Source organism: Acomys minous (assembly GCF_964271855.1).
Source record: "Acomys minous genome assembly, chromosome: 12".
Lineage (NCBI taxonomy): Eukaryota > Metazoa > Chordata > Mammalia > Rodentia > Muridae > Acomys > Acomys minous.
The window spans coordinates 68805582-68821507 of NC_140493.1; the positions used below are offsets into that span (position 1 = coordinate 68805582).

General features: G+C 50.2%; 1 protein-coding gene across 1 annotated transcript in view; it reads right to left on the reverse strand.

Moving 5' to 3' along the window:
• RPH3AL (rabphilin 3A like (without C2 domains)) overlaps nt 1-15391 on the reverse strand; it is a 150687-nt gene extending 135296 nt beyond the window's left edge. The window contains exon 1 of the mRNA XM_084802848.1: nt 15318-15391. The gene's annotated coding sequence lies outside the window, so the exon portion shown is untranslated. The remainder of the gene's footprint in view (nt 1-15317) is intronic.
• Nucleotides 15392-15926: the final 535 nt, after the last annotated feature.

Below are 15926 nucleotides of genomic sequence, written 5' to 3' on the forward strand. Positions count from 1 at the left end.
CATAATAAATAAATAAATCTTTAAAACAAACAAACAAACAAAAAACCCAAGATGTCCACTGGAGCTAGGCAGCCCTCCCCACTATGAGAACACAGTGCGGAGGCCCTGGCTGGGAAGTGGGCAGGTGACCCTCACTACTCTCTGAATTCGCCGAGGCCTCCGTCCTAAACTCCTACGCTTCTCGGACAACAAGAAGCACATGTCTGCTGTTTATAAGCAACACACGGGGTGTGTGGGGTGTGGATAGAGCCACCCACATGGACGAAGGCAGAGATTTCCTGAGAATTCTGGTTTCTGCTTAGCCCAAGTCAAAAGTGTAGGGTCAGAATACAGGGAGTGAAATCTGTGGGCCTAAATTAAGGGCCAGGGACTCTGAGAAGCGCTTGTGGAACCAAGGAAGTCCTGTGGCAGAAGCAGAAAGGCCACCACAGCTAGCGGCTCTGCAAGGGGCCATCGGGGACTGGGAAGTGACCCTTGTGTAACAACACGGCCAGCTGTGTGAGCTGCCAGGCGGCCCGGGCTGCTTACCATAGGGGCTTGAGATAATTTCACATTCATCTCTGACCTTTCCCTTTCCAGCCTCACCTGTGGTCCCTTCCCCTAGATTAAATACTCTCCCAACCCTTGACATTACAAGGACAAGCCCTGTGACAATTCAGAAACCAGTTGAAATTGGGTCGTTCCCTGTCGCTAATCTGTGTGATTCGATGACATTAAAAAAAAGAAGAAGAAAGAAAGAAGCCAGAAGAGAATTCATTTCCTCTTTTACTTTCGATGAGACTGCACTCAGAGCACAGCAATTTAGATAGGAACTTTCTAGAACCCACAGTCCCTGCGATGGTGAGAGAGGCCTGCTTTGACTGGAACCCTGCCTCTGACCCCTGACCCTTGACCCCTGACCCCCCAACTCCCCCTTACATAATATGCTGTTCATCAAGGAGAAAGAGGGGTGAGCCTAGGTTCCAAAACTGAAGTCTGGAAAATAACACACACTCCTATTTCTCCTTCTAAATTAAGCCAGTGTTCTTCATTAGCTTGCCGCAGGGGATTGAGAGAAAATTGTTTTAAAACTCAGAACTGAATTTAAAATAAGTAAGGACCAAAAAAACTGAACACCAAGACCAGATGTTTAAAGCAGTTTGCCGCTAACTTTTGGGAACACTGGAGAGAGACTGAGATCAAACCCAGCGGCTGGTACATACGAGACAAGCAAAGCCACTAATCCATTCCTGGCTGGCTGCACACTTTTCCAGTTAGCTTTCTTTTTTATTTTATTTTACTTGAATGTCCGTGCACATGTCGCTCATGTGTGGGTGTGTGCTGGTGTCCTTGGAAGAAAAAGAAGAGAGTGTCAGGTCTCTGGGATTGGAACTGTGGCGGTTGTAAGTCATCTGGCTTGAGACCTGGGTCAGGGTCTCACTATGTAGCCCTAGCTGGCTGAAAATTCATTGTGTGGAGCGGGCTGGCCTTTCCCTCACAGCAACCCACCTGCCTCTGCCTCTCCAGCGCTGGGTTAAAGGTGTGCACCGCCACCCAAAGCCAGCCTCCAGCTAAGGCTTTTCTTCTTTAGATTTCTGTATTTCATTTTACGTGTATCAGTGTTTTGCCTCTGTGCATGTATGTGCACCACACGTGTACATAGTACTCACAGAGGTCAGAAGGCCTGGAACTGGGGGGGGGGGGGGGTTACAGACAGTTGTGAGCCTGGGAATCGAACCCAGGTCCTCTGCAAGAGGAGCACATCCCTAACCACTGGACTATCTCTCCAGCCCTTCCAGTTCATTGGTAAGGGATTGCCTGCCTCAGAGTTTAGCTTATCAGCTCAAGAATACAACTGTCTACAGAGTCTTCCGGGCTCAAGGGTAGAGCATTAGCATGTGAAAGGCCCTAGGTTTACCCTCTCACATCAAAACACAAAACAGGCCAACAAAGCCACACAGAGACTCAACTCGGATAATATAAACACTTTGGGTTTGGTCTTAACTGTTCAGTGACTGCTTTACAGTTGGCGCTTAGCAATGTGAGAGGCACACTCTTTGGTCCTAGTGGCCAGTTGGTCACTCTGTATTCACAGGGGTCAGTGATTATAAGCAACAGAATCCTATCTAAAACAGAAACAAACTTGCTAGAGAAACACGTTGTAACTCAGCTTTCTAGCACAAGCAGGAAGATTTTGATGTTAAAACGGGCACCCAGGAGGCTGCCATGACAGGAACACAGCTCTATCATCTTTTCCACACCAGCCTCACCAGCTTGGGATGCAGCTCAGGGACAGCGCAGGGATGCACTGCAGTGTGGGCCAAGGTTCCTCTATGACCTGGGAGGTGGCCTCAGAGGCAACTCACTGTAAAATGAGATTCACAGTGCATGCTGACGTTGTACACACTGATGCGTCAGCTTCATGAGTGGGTGCTATGACTCAACTCATAAAGCAAAGTGGGCTGGGAGGTCGGCTCAGTGAGCAACGGGCTTGCTGCGCAAAAACAAGGACAGGAGTTCAGTCCCCGGCAACCATGGGGTGGAGGCCAGAGACAGGCAAATCCAGCCGCCTGATGGCCAGCCAGCATAGCTCAAACAGTAAGTTCCAAGTTCATTGAGACCCCGTCTCAACAACTAAGGTGGAGGTTGAAAGAGGAAGGTGCCTGATGTTAACTTCTCCAACCTGTGCACATGTGAGAACACACACACACACACAGACACACACACACAGAGACACAGATAGACAGACAGACACCCAGACACACACACAGAGACAAATACAGACACAGAGACACAGATAGACAAACAGACAGACACACACACAGAGACAGTGATACAGACACATGCAAACAGACACACACACATACACACACACACAGAAACAGACACATACACAGAAACAGACACACACACACACACACACACACAGACAGAGATAGAGACACAGATACAGGCAAACAGACAGACAGACACACACACATAGACACACACACACACACAGAGCTGCACCTAGCCTAGGAACTAGCAATTCCACTCCTAACAGGCAAATCCTATTACAAAAAAAAAAAGCCAGCCATGATGGCACACACTTGTAATCCCAATATTAAGGAGGATCATGAGTCCAAGGCCAACCTAAGCTCCCAAGTGAAACTTCACCTCAGAAATAATAAACAATTAAATTAAAAGGCCCCTCTAACTGAGCTCCCCAGATGGAACGCATCAGGTCTGTGCACTCTATTATCTGTGCAACGTCATGCAGTTGAAGCAGTCTGGCCTCAAACCCACAGACGAACAGGACCAGAAGCAAACGCCGGAGTTTAGCTGGAGCAGGCTCAGTGAGGAGCCCAGCTAATCTTCAAAAGATGCTAGTAAGGTAGTGAAGAGCCGCATCCCAGAAGAGGGTGTTAGATTAATGCTCCACAGGGATGCGTGAAGATCACCTGTGACTCAATAAGCATCTACAGGAGGTGCAGTGAGGGGTAAAGGAAAGCACCAGAGAGTAGATAAGGAAACACCGCACCCCCATAATAACCAGTGAGTGCCCGGAATAGACCACCCTGGGAGATGAGCGCACTCAGGTCAGGCATAAACTGAAAGTGTGGATGATGGGGGAGGGGCGGCAGGCACTCTGGAAGGAACACACGGCGCTTCAGACTTTGAGGAACCACAGTATGTGACCCTTGTCCTTTGACTCTTGGGGACAACAGCCCAGATGAACGTGCACCTGGAAAGGATGCTGGCCACAGCCTAGGAAGGTCTGAACAGCCCAGTGGCCATCTGCAAATGGAATGGGCGAACAAGGTGGGCATTCTACCGAGAGTCATAAAAAAGGAACTACAGCAACAGGCGAGGGGAGAGTAAACCGCAGAATATGTACACATTCACCAATGTGGCGAATACGGTGGAATACATTTGACTCCACTTACGAAAGCTCAAATGCATGCAAAACCAAACAGTACATTAAAGCTATAAACCTATGTGGTTAAGCTATAAAGAGCAGTTAATGATTATAGTAGCATTCCTCTCAGCATGTCCCCTGGGGACAGGGTGGACAGATCTGTTTAAGGAGAGGTATAAAATCAGTGTGTCAAGTCAGGCATGCATGCGTCTGCCTTATCAGTTCAAACTGCTCACGTGGGCCTATACAATTTTGTGTATATATTTAGCAATTATTTAAAAATTAATATCTTCTAGCTAGTCACTGTGATGTACACCTGTGGTCCCGGCAACTTTAGAGGCTGAGGCAGAAGGATACCTTTGAGTTCATGAGTTCAAGACCAGCCTAAGTGACATAGTAAGACCCAAAAGAAGAAAGAAAATGAGAAGATAGGGGATAGTTCTTTAGTAAAGTGAGGCCCTAGGTTCCATCCCCAGCATCACAAGAAAGGGAGGGAGGGAGGGAGGAAGGGAGGGAGGGAGGGAGGGAGGGCTGAATAGCTAGCTGGAAAAAAAGCACCTCGTTCCCAGAAGTAACAAAACCTGCAAACGTGAGGCCTACAAGATGGCCCAATGAGCTGTCAAGCCTGAGTTTGATCCCTGCGGTCCACAGGAAGGAAGGAACCACATCCACGTTCACACACTAAATAAACATGTAATTTAAAGATTGTCTTAAAAACACAAAACACCTAAAGAGAAATGTGTGCCAGTCTCCATTAAAAAACAAACATGTGCCGGACGGTGGTGGTGCACGTCTTTAATCCCAGCACTTGGAAGGCAGAGGCAGGAGGATCTCTGTGAGTTCGAGGCCAGCCTGGTCTACAAAGTGAGTCCAGGACAGCCAAGGCTACACAGAGAGACCCTGTCTGGGGGGGGGGGCAGAGGGGGTAAGAAACTTTACTGGGTGCTCTAACAGGAGATGACATAAATGAAGACGTGACTGAAAGAAAGACTCTATACTTGGACTGGAAAACTCTATCTACTTATTTAATAATTGCAATTCCAAATGGGATTTTAATGATACTTGTAGAAAATGCAATGAAATTATTATAGACTTCATAAAGAATAGTGAACACATAGGCAAGCATAACCAAGGAAATTAGGCACAAGGGTTTGCATGTCCAGGCATTATAAAGTCCTGACAGCAAATGTGACAGCCAAGCCGGGGGCGGTGGTGTCTGTGTCTGAGGTCCCAGCACTTAGGAGGTAGACTAGACACCAGAGGATATAGAACTGAGAGCCATCCTCCACTACACAGTGACAGCCTGTCTCAAAACAAAACACAACACAAAACCAACGATAAATAAAGTGACAAAGGAGGAAAAAGAACGGATAAAGGAAAAAAGCAGAGACCTGGAAACTTGCAAAGCAGCCCCTTTCCGCGTTGCTTTTGGTCATGGGGTTTTATCACAGCAATAGAAACCCTAACTAAGACAGGGTCTCAAAAATGACCTCTGGGGAACACAGACATCTAGCCCACAAACACTTGAAAGTTTTTGGTTCAATAGATAACAATGATAATAATGAAAAATGTCTGTTACATGTCAGTCAACACTCTCATGATTAAGTAAACATACTAATTTTTTTTTTTTAAGGATTTGTGGTTGTTGCCCTTTTTTCCTTTTTCTTTCTTTCTTTCTTTTTTTTTTTTTTTTTTTTTTTTTTTTTTGACACAGGTTCTGAGTGTATCTCAGACCAGCCTGCTCACTCTGAAGCACAGGTTGTAGCTGAGCTCACCACTTCCCTCCAGTCTCCCTAGTGCTAAGGTTATGGATATGGCCCCTAGAAAGGCCACTGTGGGATGCTGTGACGCCTGCACTGCCTTGGAGACCCCAAGATGCCGGAGACCCCAGAGCCCTGGGAGACCTGCCAAGGAAAGCTGCTAATAGGAGTGGAACCAGCCCAAGAGAAGGAAGTGTGCGACAGTTGACAAGGCTGACAGGAGCTGGCGATCTGAAGAGTGCTTTGACATCAGACATGACATGGAGATGCAGAGTTAGGAGTTTGCCCAGCTGGTTTTCGGTTTCGCTCTGGCCTGACAGTTCCTCGCTGTGTTCCCTTTCCTCCCTTCTGGGTAAGCATATCCCGTGCCATGACACATTAGAAGCCTGTGGTCTGCTTTCATTTTGATTTTTACAGGGGATTACAGTTAAGAGATTGCAGGAGCCTCAGAAGAGACTTTGAACTTCGGGCTTTTCAGCATGTTTGAGACTGTGATAGGCTGTGGGGACTTCAAAAGTTAGACTAAATGCACATTGCACTATGTCATGGCTACAGGCCTATGGGGTCGGGGAGTAGAATGTGGTGGTGTGAATAGGGACGCCCCCCATAGGTTCGTGTGTTTGAAGGCCTGGCCCATTGGGAGTGGCACTATTGGGAGGTGTGGCCTTTGTTGTTGGAGGAAGTGTGTCACTGGGGTGCGCTTTGAGGTCTCAGAAGCGCAAGCCAGGCCCAGTGGCCCACTCTCCCTTCCGGTTGTTCCAGATGCCGACCTCTCAGCTCCCTCGCTGACACACCATGTCTGCCTGCGTGCTGCCATGCTTCCTTCCACGTCAATAACAGACCAACCCTCTGAGCTGTAGGCCAGGCCCAATTAAATGTTTTTTTTTTTTTATAAGAGTTGCCATGGTCATGGTGTCTCTTCACAGCCATAGAAACCCTAACTAAGACACCACCACACCCAGACCTCCATTTTTAAACATGAGACACTGGTTTCTGTATTTTCTTTCTTTCTCTTTGGGGGGGGGGTCCTTTGTTTTTGTTGAGACAGGGTTTCTCTGTGTAGCCTTGGCTGTCCTGGACTGGCTTTGTAGACCAGGCTGGCCTCGAACTCATAACAATCTGCCTGCCTCTGCCTCCCAAGTGCTGGGATTAAAGGTGTATGCCACCACGCCCAGCTGGTTCCTGTATTTTCTAAACTTTTCACACGACACATGAATTACTTTCATAATTTAAAAAAAAAGTGCATCCTTTTTGAAAGGCCTGTGTCACTCATGGTCACGTGTCACATGGGGCTGACAGTCTGCAGGAGGACAGGCCATCAGCTGACCAGAGCCTGGCTGAGCGGAAGTCCGGGGCGATGCTGGCAAGCATTCCTGAAGGATGCCTACAGGGGTAGTATGTGCCAAGGATCCTGAACCAGAGAGATCTGGCTGTGACGGATAGGGGAGGCTGATGACAGGGTCTACACAGTGAGTTCTGGGCCACCCAGGCATACACAGTAAGAACCTGCCTCAAAAACAAAAACACAGGGCTGGGATTACAGCTCTGTGGCATAGCCCTCGCCTGGCATGGGAAGCCTATATATCATCCCCAGTACTACAAATAAAATAAAATACATTATGCTCTGTGGTGGTCTCAACGAAAATGAGCTCCATAGGCTCATAGGGAGCAGCACTATTGGGAGGTGTGGCCTTGTTGGAGGAAGTGTGTCACTAGAAGTGGGCTCTGAGGTTTCAGAAACTCAAGCCAGGCCTACTGGCTCACTCTTTCTTCCTGTGGCTCCAGATGTAGAACTCATGTATCTTTCCAGCACTATGTCTGCCTACATGCTACCATGCTTCCCACCATGACAATAGTGGACTAAATCTCTGAACTGTAAGCCAGTCCCAATAAAATGTTTTTATTTATGAGAGATGCCATGGTCATGATATCTCTTCACAGGAATAAAAACCCTAACTAAGACACGCTCTTAAAAAGGATGAACTTTGTAATACATGTAACTCAAAGACTGATTTCTACACACCCTCAATAAAATTACATTTTAAGGCTGGAGAGATGGCTCAGTGGTTAAGAGCACACTGTCTGCTCTTCAAGAGGTCTTGAGTTCAATACCCAGCATCCACATGGTGGCTCACAGCCACCTATAATGAGATCTGGTGCCCTCTTCTTTCAGGCAGAACGCTGTATGTAATAAACAAATACATCTTTTCAAAAATTACATTTTAAAATTAGAAGTATAGGGATGGGTGGAACGGGGCCGGATACAGCTCCGTTGTTATAGTGTTTGCCTACATCCATGAAGCCTTGCCTTCGCTCGCTGGTACCAGCATAGTGGAGCACTCCTGTAATCTAAAACCCCAGTACGTGGGATGGAGGAAGGCAGAGCAGACGCTCAGAAGAGGAGGGGGAGGAGGAAGAGGAGGAGGAGGAGGAAAAGGAGGAGGAGGAGAAGGAAGGAAGAAGGAAAAGTAAAGTTAGGAGCTGAAAAGATGGCTCAGTAGTGAAGAGCACTTGCTACTTTCGTAGAGGACCCGCATTCAGCCCTCAGCACCCACACAGTGGCTCACAGCACCTGTAATTCCGGTTCCTAGGCCCCAGTGTCCTCTTCTGGCCCCACAGGGCTCCTAAACATATGTGGTGTACATAAACTCCACAGGCCCATACACAGACATATTTTTTTTCATTCTTCATATATGTATGTGTGTGTATGTGTGCAGTGCCTATAGATATTATGCTAGAGTTTATTTTCTTTCACATGGATGACATATATTTATATTCCTGTATATGTTAGTGTGTATATATATATATATATATATATATATATATATATATATGCATAGATGTGCATAGATATCAGTGGAGGAGCACATGTGTGCTAGAGATGGAACCCAGGACCTTGGCTATGCCAGGCAAGTGCTTTATAATTGAGCTACACACCATTTCTGTGTTTACTATTTATTTATTTTTATTTTATATGTATGAGTGTTTTGTCTGCATGCATATACGTGTATTGCGTGTGTGCCTGGTGTCCATGGAACCCAGGGCCTTGGCATGCCAAAGAGGTCTATGGCTGTAATGGAGACACTCAGGAGACTGAGGCTGCAGGACTGTGTGTTTCAGACAATCTGGGCTACATAAGCAAAACCCTGCTTCAAAAATCCAACTAGTATTGGCAAGATAGCTCAGTGGGTAAAGGCACTAACCATCAAGCCTGACAGTCTGAGTCTGATCCCAGGATGCAAATGGCAGAAGAGAAACCACTCCCATAAGTTGTCCTCTGACCGTCATATACATGTGTGTACACACACACACACACACACACACACACACACACACACACACACCACCCACAGTGATCCTTTTTTCCAAGCCTCAGGACCCATGGATGTTCAGGCCAGGCCCCTGTGAAATTTCTCCTTGGTTTCAGCCCAGCATTGCGTGCCTTAGTTTTCATTGTTTCACCTTCCTATTAGTCCGCATCACGCCAGCAAGATGGGCTGTCCCCGCAACCAGGAGCATTCAAGCCAAAGCGAATGCTCAACTCATTGTGATGGAGGGGACTCCCGAAGGATGCAGGAGACTCTTTAACTCTAAGATGCTGCATCTTGGTGAGGCAGAGGGTCCATTGTCGGTGACTTGGGACCAGCGGGGGGGGGGGGGGGGGGGGGCAAACCCCACAGAGCCTAGCATCAACTAGACTGCTCAGAATGGCCACACCATCATTTGCCAAAACCACACCAACATTTGAATGAGGCAAAAACACTGCTGACGGGGTCAGGGCACTAATGACAGCTCTCTTCCTTGACAGACAAACCCACCAGCAGCCTCATAACTATGCCACATGGCCATAGGGATATGTGACTGTCTGTCCAGGGTCTAGGGAGTGCTTTTACGTAAGGTGTCTACATGGTACCTGCAGTCTTACATAAGGCACTCGGGTATTTTTAGCAGCACGGAAATGCAGTGCGAACAGAGGGGCGCTCTGGAAGCACATGCTGGGGCTCTGCAGGCTGACAGGGGCCTCTTTTGGGGGCAGCTCCCTCTGAAGACTGAGGTCTGGGCCGAGGCTCTTTTAACATCCAGACCCAGATCCTGCAGTCCCTCCAGGAAGACCCAACCCCTGGCAACTAGCTGGTGCAGACAGATACACGTCCCCTCACTCGGTCACCCCTAGCCCATCCTGGGAGTAGGACGGGGGTGGTACCCAAGCCAAGTAGCTTAAACTGCTAGTTAAGTAGGTTCCCCTATAGAGACAGCACTGTGCAAGGGGCACAAGCAGAGCTACCCCTGGCTCTCCCCTCACCCCCAAGCCAATTCTTTCTAGAACACGGAAGTCCACTCTCCTGTCACCTAAAGCCAAGGTTCTAGGTAAAGTTGGCAAGGTGAAAGGTGTGGCCTTTCTATAAGAGCTGCGTTCACACACTAGGGTTGGGCTCGCTGCAGCCGTTTCTGTTTCAGTACATTTTACTGAAGTATACTTTATACAAGGAAGAGCACACCAAAACTAGAGAGTGAACTTTGGCTTTAGGGCCATAGCTCTGCTGTTGAGTCTTCACTTACATGCCTAAGGCCCTGAGCTCTGTCCTCAGTGTCACTGGGGTTGGGGCTGATAATTCTGACAGTATGAACCCAACAAGTGACCAATCAGATTTTTTTTTCCCCTCTAAAAGCCAGGTGAGGCTGAGGCAGGAGGATCACTTTAACCCAAGTTCAGGGCCAGCCCGGGCCACACAGCAGGCTTGCAGCTGTCCTCCTGCCTCTGCGGTAAGCACTATATTAACTTGAAGCTGCCTCAGATTTCTGCCCGTGTGTCTCAGACACGGTGCTGTGTCTGGCTGTTGGCCGCTCATGGTTACCCAAAATGGAGTTCTAGTGTCTACATTTGCCCCAGTTTCTAAGGACTCCGAGTCCCCTGTGGTTTAATTGGTCATTTAACAGTGGCGGTCTGGGGCTGGAGAGATGGCTCAGTGGTTAAGAACACTGCTTGCTCTTCCAAAGGACCCAGGTTCAATTCCCAGCAACCACATGGCAGCTCAAAACTGTCTGTAACTCCAAGATCTGACACTTTCACACCAATGCACATAGATTAAAACTAAATAAAATATTAAAAAAAAAAACAACCTCTGGTCATGTTCCTTCTCCCTGTAGCTTCTTGTCCACCATGAGACACTTAGACAATGTTAAGAGCTACTGTTCGGGCTGGAAGGATGGCTCAGTGGTTGGGAGCGCTGCCTGCTCTTCCAAAGGTCCTGGGTTCAGTTCCCAGCAACCACATGGTGGCTCATAACCATCTATAATCTGATGCCCTCTTCTGGCCTGCAGGTGTACATGAAGGCAGAACATTGTATACATAATAAATAAATAAATAAATATTAAAAAAAAAAAAAAAGAAGTACTGCTCTGCATCTGAATCTTGGAGAAGCCAGTCTGTTTGACCTTCCCAGTTCACCCTCTCATTTTTTTTTTTTTTTGGTTTTTCGAGACAGGGTTTCTCTGTGTAGTCCTGGCTGTCCTGGACTCACTTTGTAGACCAGGCTGGCCTTGAACTCACAGCGATCCACCTGCCTCTGTCTCTCGAGTGCTGGGATTAAAGGCGTGCGCCACCACGCCCGGCCACCCTCTCATTCTTAAATCATAGTCCCTTCTATTGTCCACACAGCAGCACACTTGCTGTATGTTATCGGACAAATGCTTACTTTCTCTAAAGCATCAGTTTCTTACCGGTAAAATGTAATACTTCTAAATTCCCTTGGTGGAGAATAAAATAAGGAAACTGCAGAATCAATTAAGGAAACCACATCTGAGACCACTAGGACTGTCTGTCTTTCTTTCTCTTTCTTTTTTTTGTGGTTGGTTGGTTGGTTGGTTTTTCGAAACAGGGTTTCTCTGTGTAGCCTTGGCTGCCCTAGACTCACTTTGTAGACCAGGATGGCCTCGAACTCAAAGCAATCCACCTGCCTCTGCCTCCCTAGTGCTGGGATTGAAGGCGTGTGCCACCACGCCTGGTTGGTTGGTTTGTTTTTTAACTTTTAAAAATATTTTATTTTTATGTGCCCTGATGTTTTTGCGTGTGTGTGTGTGTGTGTGTGTGTGTGTGTGTGTGTGTGTATACACACGTGTGCACGTGCACCACACACCCTGGAGCTAGAGTTACAGACAGTTGTGAGCTGCCATATGGGTGCTTGGAATTGAACCGGTATCCTCTGAAAGAGCAGCCAGTGATATTAACTGCTGAGCCATCTCTCCAGCACCACATTTGGTCCATGTTAACAGCTTGTGACCGCTGCCCAAATCTTCTCCCTCACAACTCTGGGATGCCCAGTCTGGGTGGTGTCTGTGGACAGGGCTCTAGACAGCAGGATAACTGGCTTGCCCACTGCTGGAGCAGTTGCTGTACCTCTTTCCTGACAAGCATCCAAGACAGCAGAGCTTTTACCCATGGAGCGCTGGGTATCACTCATAAATGTTACCTAAACCAGGGTCATCACCCTGGGGTCATCACTAATGGTGTGCCAGCCGCCTGGCGACAACCTGCTGGGACACCAACAGTACCCAGAAGTCACTGGTTTGAAGAAACAAAAGAATTCAATATCTATACAAAAGGAAAGTGAAGGCGGAATATTTAATTTCTTTAGGCAGCAAACACAGAAAAAGCCCCTCCAAGCACCCAGTGCAGGAGACCTAGGAGCTGGAGACTTGGGCCTCACACTACTGGTTGCTATGGTAACAGGATTTCACAGCAGGAGCTCATTTTCATATGACAGTGGCCTGTGAGAGAAGGGAAGGACGCCTTCTAAAGAAACTTAGTTGAAGGCTCAAAAGGCAACTGAAAGTGTCCTTAGGGGACCGGGCACTAAGGGACCTCCGGAAGGGCAGATCTGAGGGACCTCCCCGCAAGAGCTTTCTGCTCCACACATCTGAAGGCAGCGTGTTTCCAGGGCCTCCCTGATTGCTGTCAGCCTCTGGAGTCAGGGACCTCCAATACCCATCTGTCTGTCAACAAGTCCTTTCACAGAGTCCAGGGGAGTCCCAAGCATCCAGTACACCCTGCACACTGGACCCATGTGCACATACACTGTCGGGGCTAACGACAAACCCTTGTATCTCGGGACAGCTCTGAGTCTGGCAGACTGAATTCCACCTCAGCTCTGCCCATCCACAAGCTGTGTGACTCAGACAGGGCTCTGGCCCTCTCTGATCTCACATCCTGAAGAACGTGGACAATCATCTTGATATCTTACCTCTCTGGGTGCCTCAAGAACACAAAACCAGTGAAGGCCTGGACCCCTTGGTACACTGCCCACTCAGGGCCCAGAATGACCACACATAACCGCTGCTGTGGTTCAGAAGCTAACAGCAAAGACCACTCAGGATCAAACTGCACGGGACACACCCCGTAACCATACCATCCCCTAGCTGAGAGGAGCAGGTGCCGGGAATCTGGAAGAATCGGCAGCTCTCGGAGGGAGATTTAGTGTGAACAGGGCTCCAGGCGTGGGATAGGGAGTTCTCAGAAATTTGGGGGTGGTTTACTGCACACTTACAGGAGGAACAGGATCCAGAGAAAGAAGAGGAACGGGGTGACATTGTGACAGCGGTGGGTAAGGACACAGAGCCAGGACAGGGGTCCTGGACCAAGGGGAGTGGACACAGAAGGATTAAGCTTTCTCAGGCAACAGCACCCGAGCCAAGCAATACAGGGAGGGAAGGGGGTGCCGGTGTACGGAAGCAAGAAGATTCAGGACTGGAAACTAGGGTGACCCCAGCAACGGAGCTGGACCCTGAAAGGCCTGAGGAATTCAGAAACTTTCTTAGAAAGAAAGAGGATTTCTTAGGGGCCATGGCCAGGGTCAAGGGACACTGGTTCTAGAAGTGGCATGCTGCATGGGCTGACAGAAGTCTGTATTCTGCCTACACTGTTGCAGGTCAGGGTGAGCCCAACTCAGAGGGAGAGGCAAGCGTGGTGCTGTCCGAGACACCTGTCTTGACTTGGACTCTCTTTGAGTGACAGCAGGGCACCCCAAAGAAAGCCTGGCCAGAACCAGACACCAGTCAGCATGACCCAGAAGCCTCCCCAAGACCATTGCATGAGAAGCCATGAACTGGGCCTGGAAACCAGGAGGGAAAGAGAGCTCAGAAAGGGTACAGCTGGGGCTAGGGAAAAAAAACAAAAAACAAAAAAACAAAAAACGGAGAGACCTGCCCAGAAATAAGACTGCAGGCCAGTGGGGAAGGCTGCAGTGGGGACGGGTAAAGAGTGGGGACAGGAGGGAGGGGGGCTGACTGGAAAGTCAATTAGCAGCTTCAGCTACATGGTAGGTAGGATAGCAGTCAGGCTTAGGGAGAACAGAGCTGCAAGTGCAGAGCACTTGTGGAGAAAATGTGACAGTAAGAGCAAAGCTTACAGCTCATCTCACAATTCTGCTTCCCGCCCCCCCCCCCCGCCCCCCAGATGGGAAGCCAAGTGGCTGTCAGAGGCAGTGATGGAGGGCGCAATCTCTCCGGGTGGGGGCGGGACGGAGCCTGAACCATAAGGCTGGCTTCTCCAAGAGGCTTTCGCCTGGCTTTGGAGCCTCAGGGACGCCCCTTTCCTTCCCTTGCCCTCTGCCGCCGAGAGGATCAAAGCTTCCCGGCTGCACTAATTGACTGACAACGACTTTTCACCTGGATCCATTGGCTCAAATCTCTTTGAGATCCAATTTCCACCTTCAGTGCCCACCCCACCATCCCCCCCCCCCCGCCCCCGGCGGTCGCTAAGGTGTATCAGACACACCAGTGGGAAATCGGGTCGCTCTGCCCTGCTCCACCTCGGAGTGCTCAGACGGACTGAGACCCCTGGGAGCGGGCAGGGAGGGGTCGCCATCCTGAGCGCCCGGCGGCGCCCCGCGTGGATTGGAAACCCCCCAAGCCTGTCTGACTGCGGGGAGGGGGCTCCCGGGGGCAGAACCCGCTCGCACGGAGGAAAGCCTCCACCCGGCAGCGAGTGCTCCACGTGCTTTCGAATTTCCACTCCTGAACGCGGGGCAGCGGGATTGAAGCCAAGCGCCCAGGGGCAAGGACACCCTACACAAACGCCAATCACCGAAAACACTGGACCCCAGCCCCCTCCCCCGACCCCGACCCGGCGGTGCACCGAGGGACCGCCACCACCCGCGGGCTCCTCCCGCCGCACGTGCGCGCTCGCTGGGCTCCGCACTTGTTGACTCGCTCGCGGCCGCGCTCGCCCCAGCGCCGCCTGCTGTTTGCGCCGCCCGCGCGCCCCTCCCCCACCGGGCGTCCCCACCCCGTGCTGCCGGGTGCCCGGGACGTACCCGGGGCCCACGTGAGGTGCACCGCGCCCGGAGCTGTGGGCCTAACCCCGGGAGTGAGAGTGCGGCGGCGGGGCAGACCGGAGTGCGGGCGCCGTCCCGGGACAGCTCGCTTGCAGCCGGGAGTCTCCCGGCAAGAGAGGGAGGCGGCGGGCAAGCCCGGGAGGGCAGCTCAGTGCCAGGCCGCGCCCGCGCCCCAACGGTGCTCAGAGACTGTCCTCACCCCGGGTTCCAACATCTCCAAGAGCTGAGCTTTAGCTCCCGGGCCATCACGTGCACGCGCTCTGGCCCCCATCTTGTAACCAAACACATACACCCGGGCCCCGTAAGGGGGTGGGGTGGGGAGGGCGGCCCCATTTTAGCTACACTTACCTGGGGGTTCGCCCCGGCCGGCCGCGCTCCCTGGCTGCCCTCTGGCGGCCACCTGAGGTACCCGGCGCGCGCCCCGCCCCGGTCCGTCCCTCTCTGACCTGGGACCTGTTCTTGCCAGCTGAAGAGCCCTGGCCTGAGGCCATCTGATAGGCACCCTCCTCTTTAGAAGGCTCTTCTTGTCACTGGAGTGGGTCTCGAGGGCTCCTTTTTGTTACAGATAACGAACAGCTCCGTCTTGTCTTTAAGGAGCTTCTAAACCCCTTCTAGCAGCCCAGGAGGCCAAAGATAGGGTTTCTGGAAACTGCAGCTGTGCCTAACACCAGCTGGAGCTCAGTGTGTGTTTGGCGGCTGAGTGACTGGGGGAGGCACAAATGGAGGCAACGTGCTACAGTCTGGAAAGGGAGCGGCCACAAAGAGTTTTGTCCGATTTGTCTTGGCTCCCCCAGTACAATACGAATCAAGCTGATTCATTTCCAGCCGCTATGGGCCTGAATGGTGCCTATGCATCCGAGTGGAGTGGAGCCATCTCTCCAGCCCACAAGACTAAACCTTTATTAAAAATAAAATAAAATAAAAATAAAAATCCTAAGATGGCCTTGGAAATCAGTA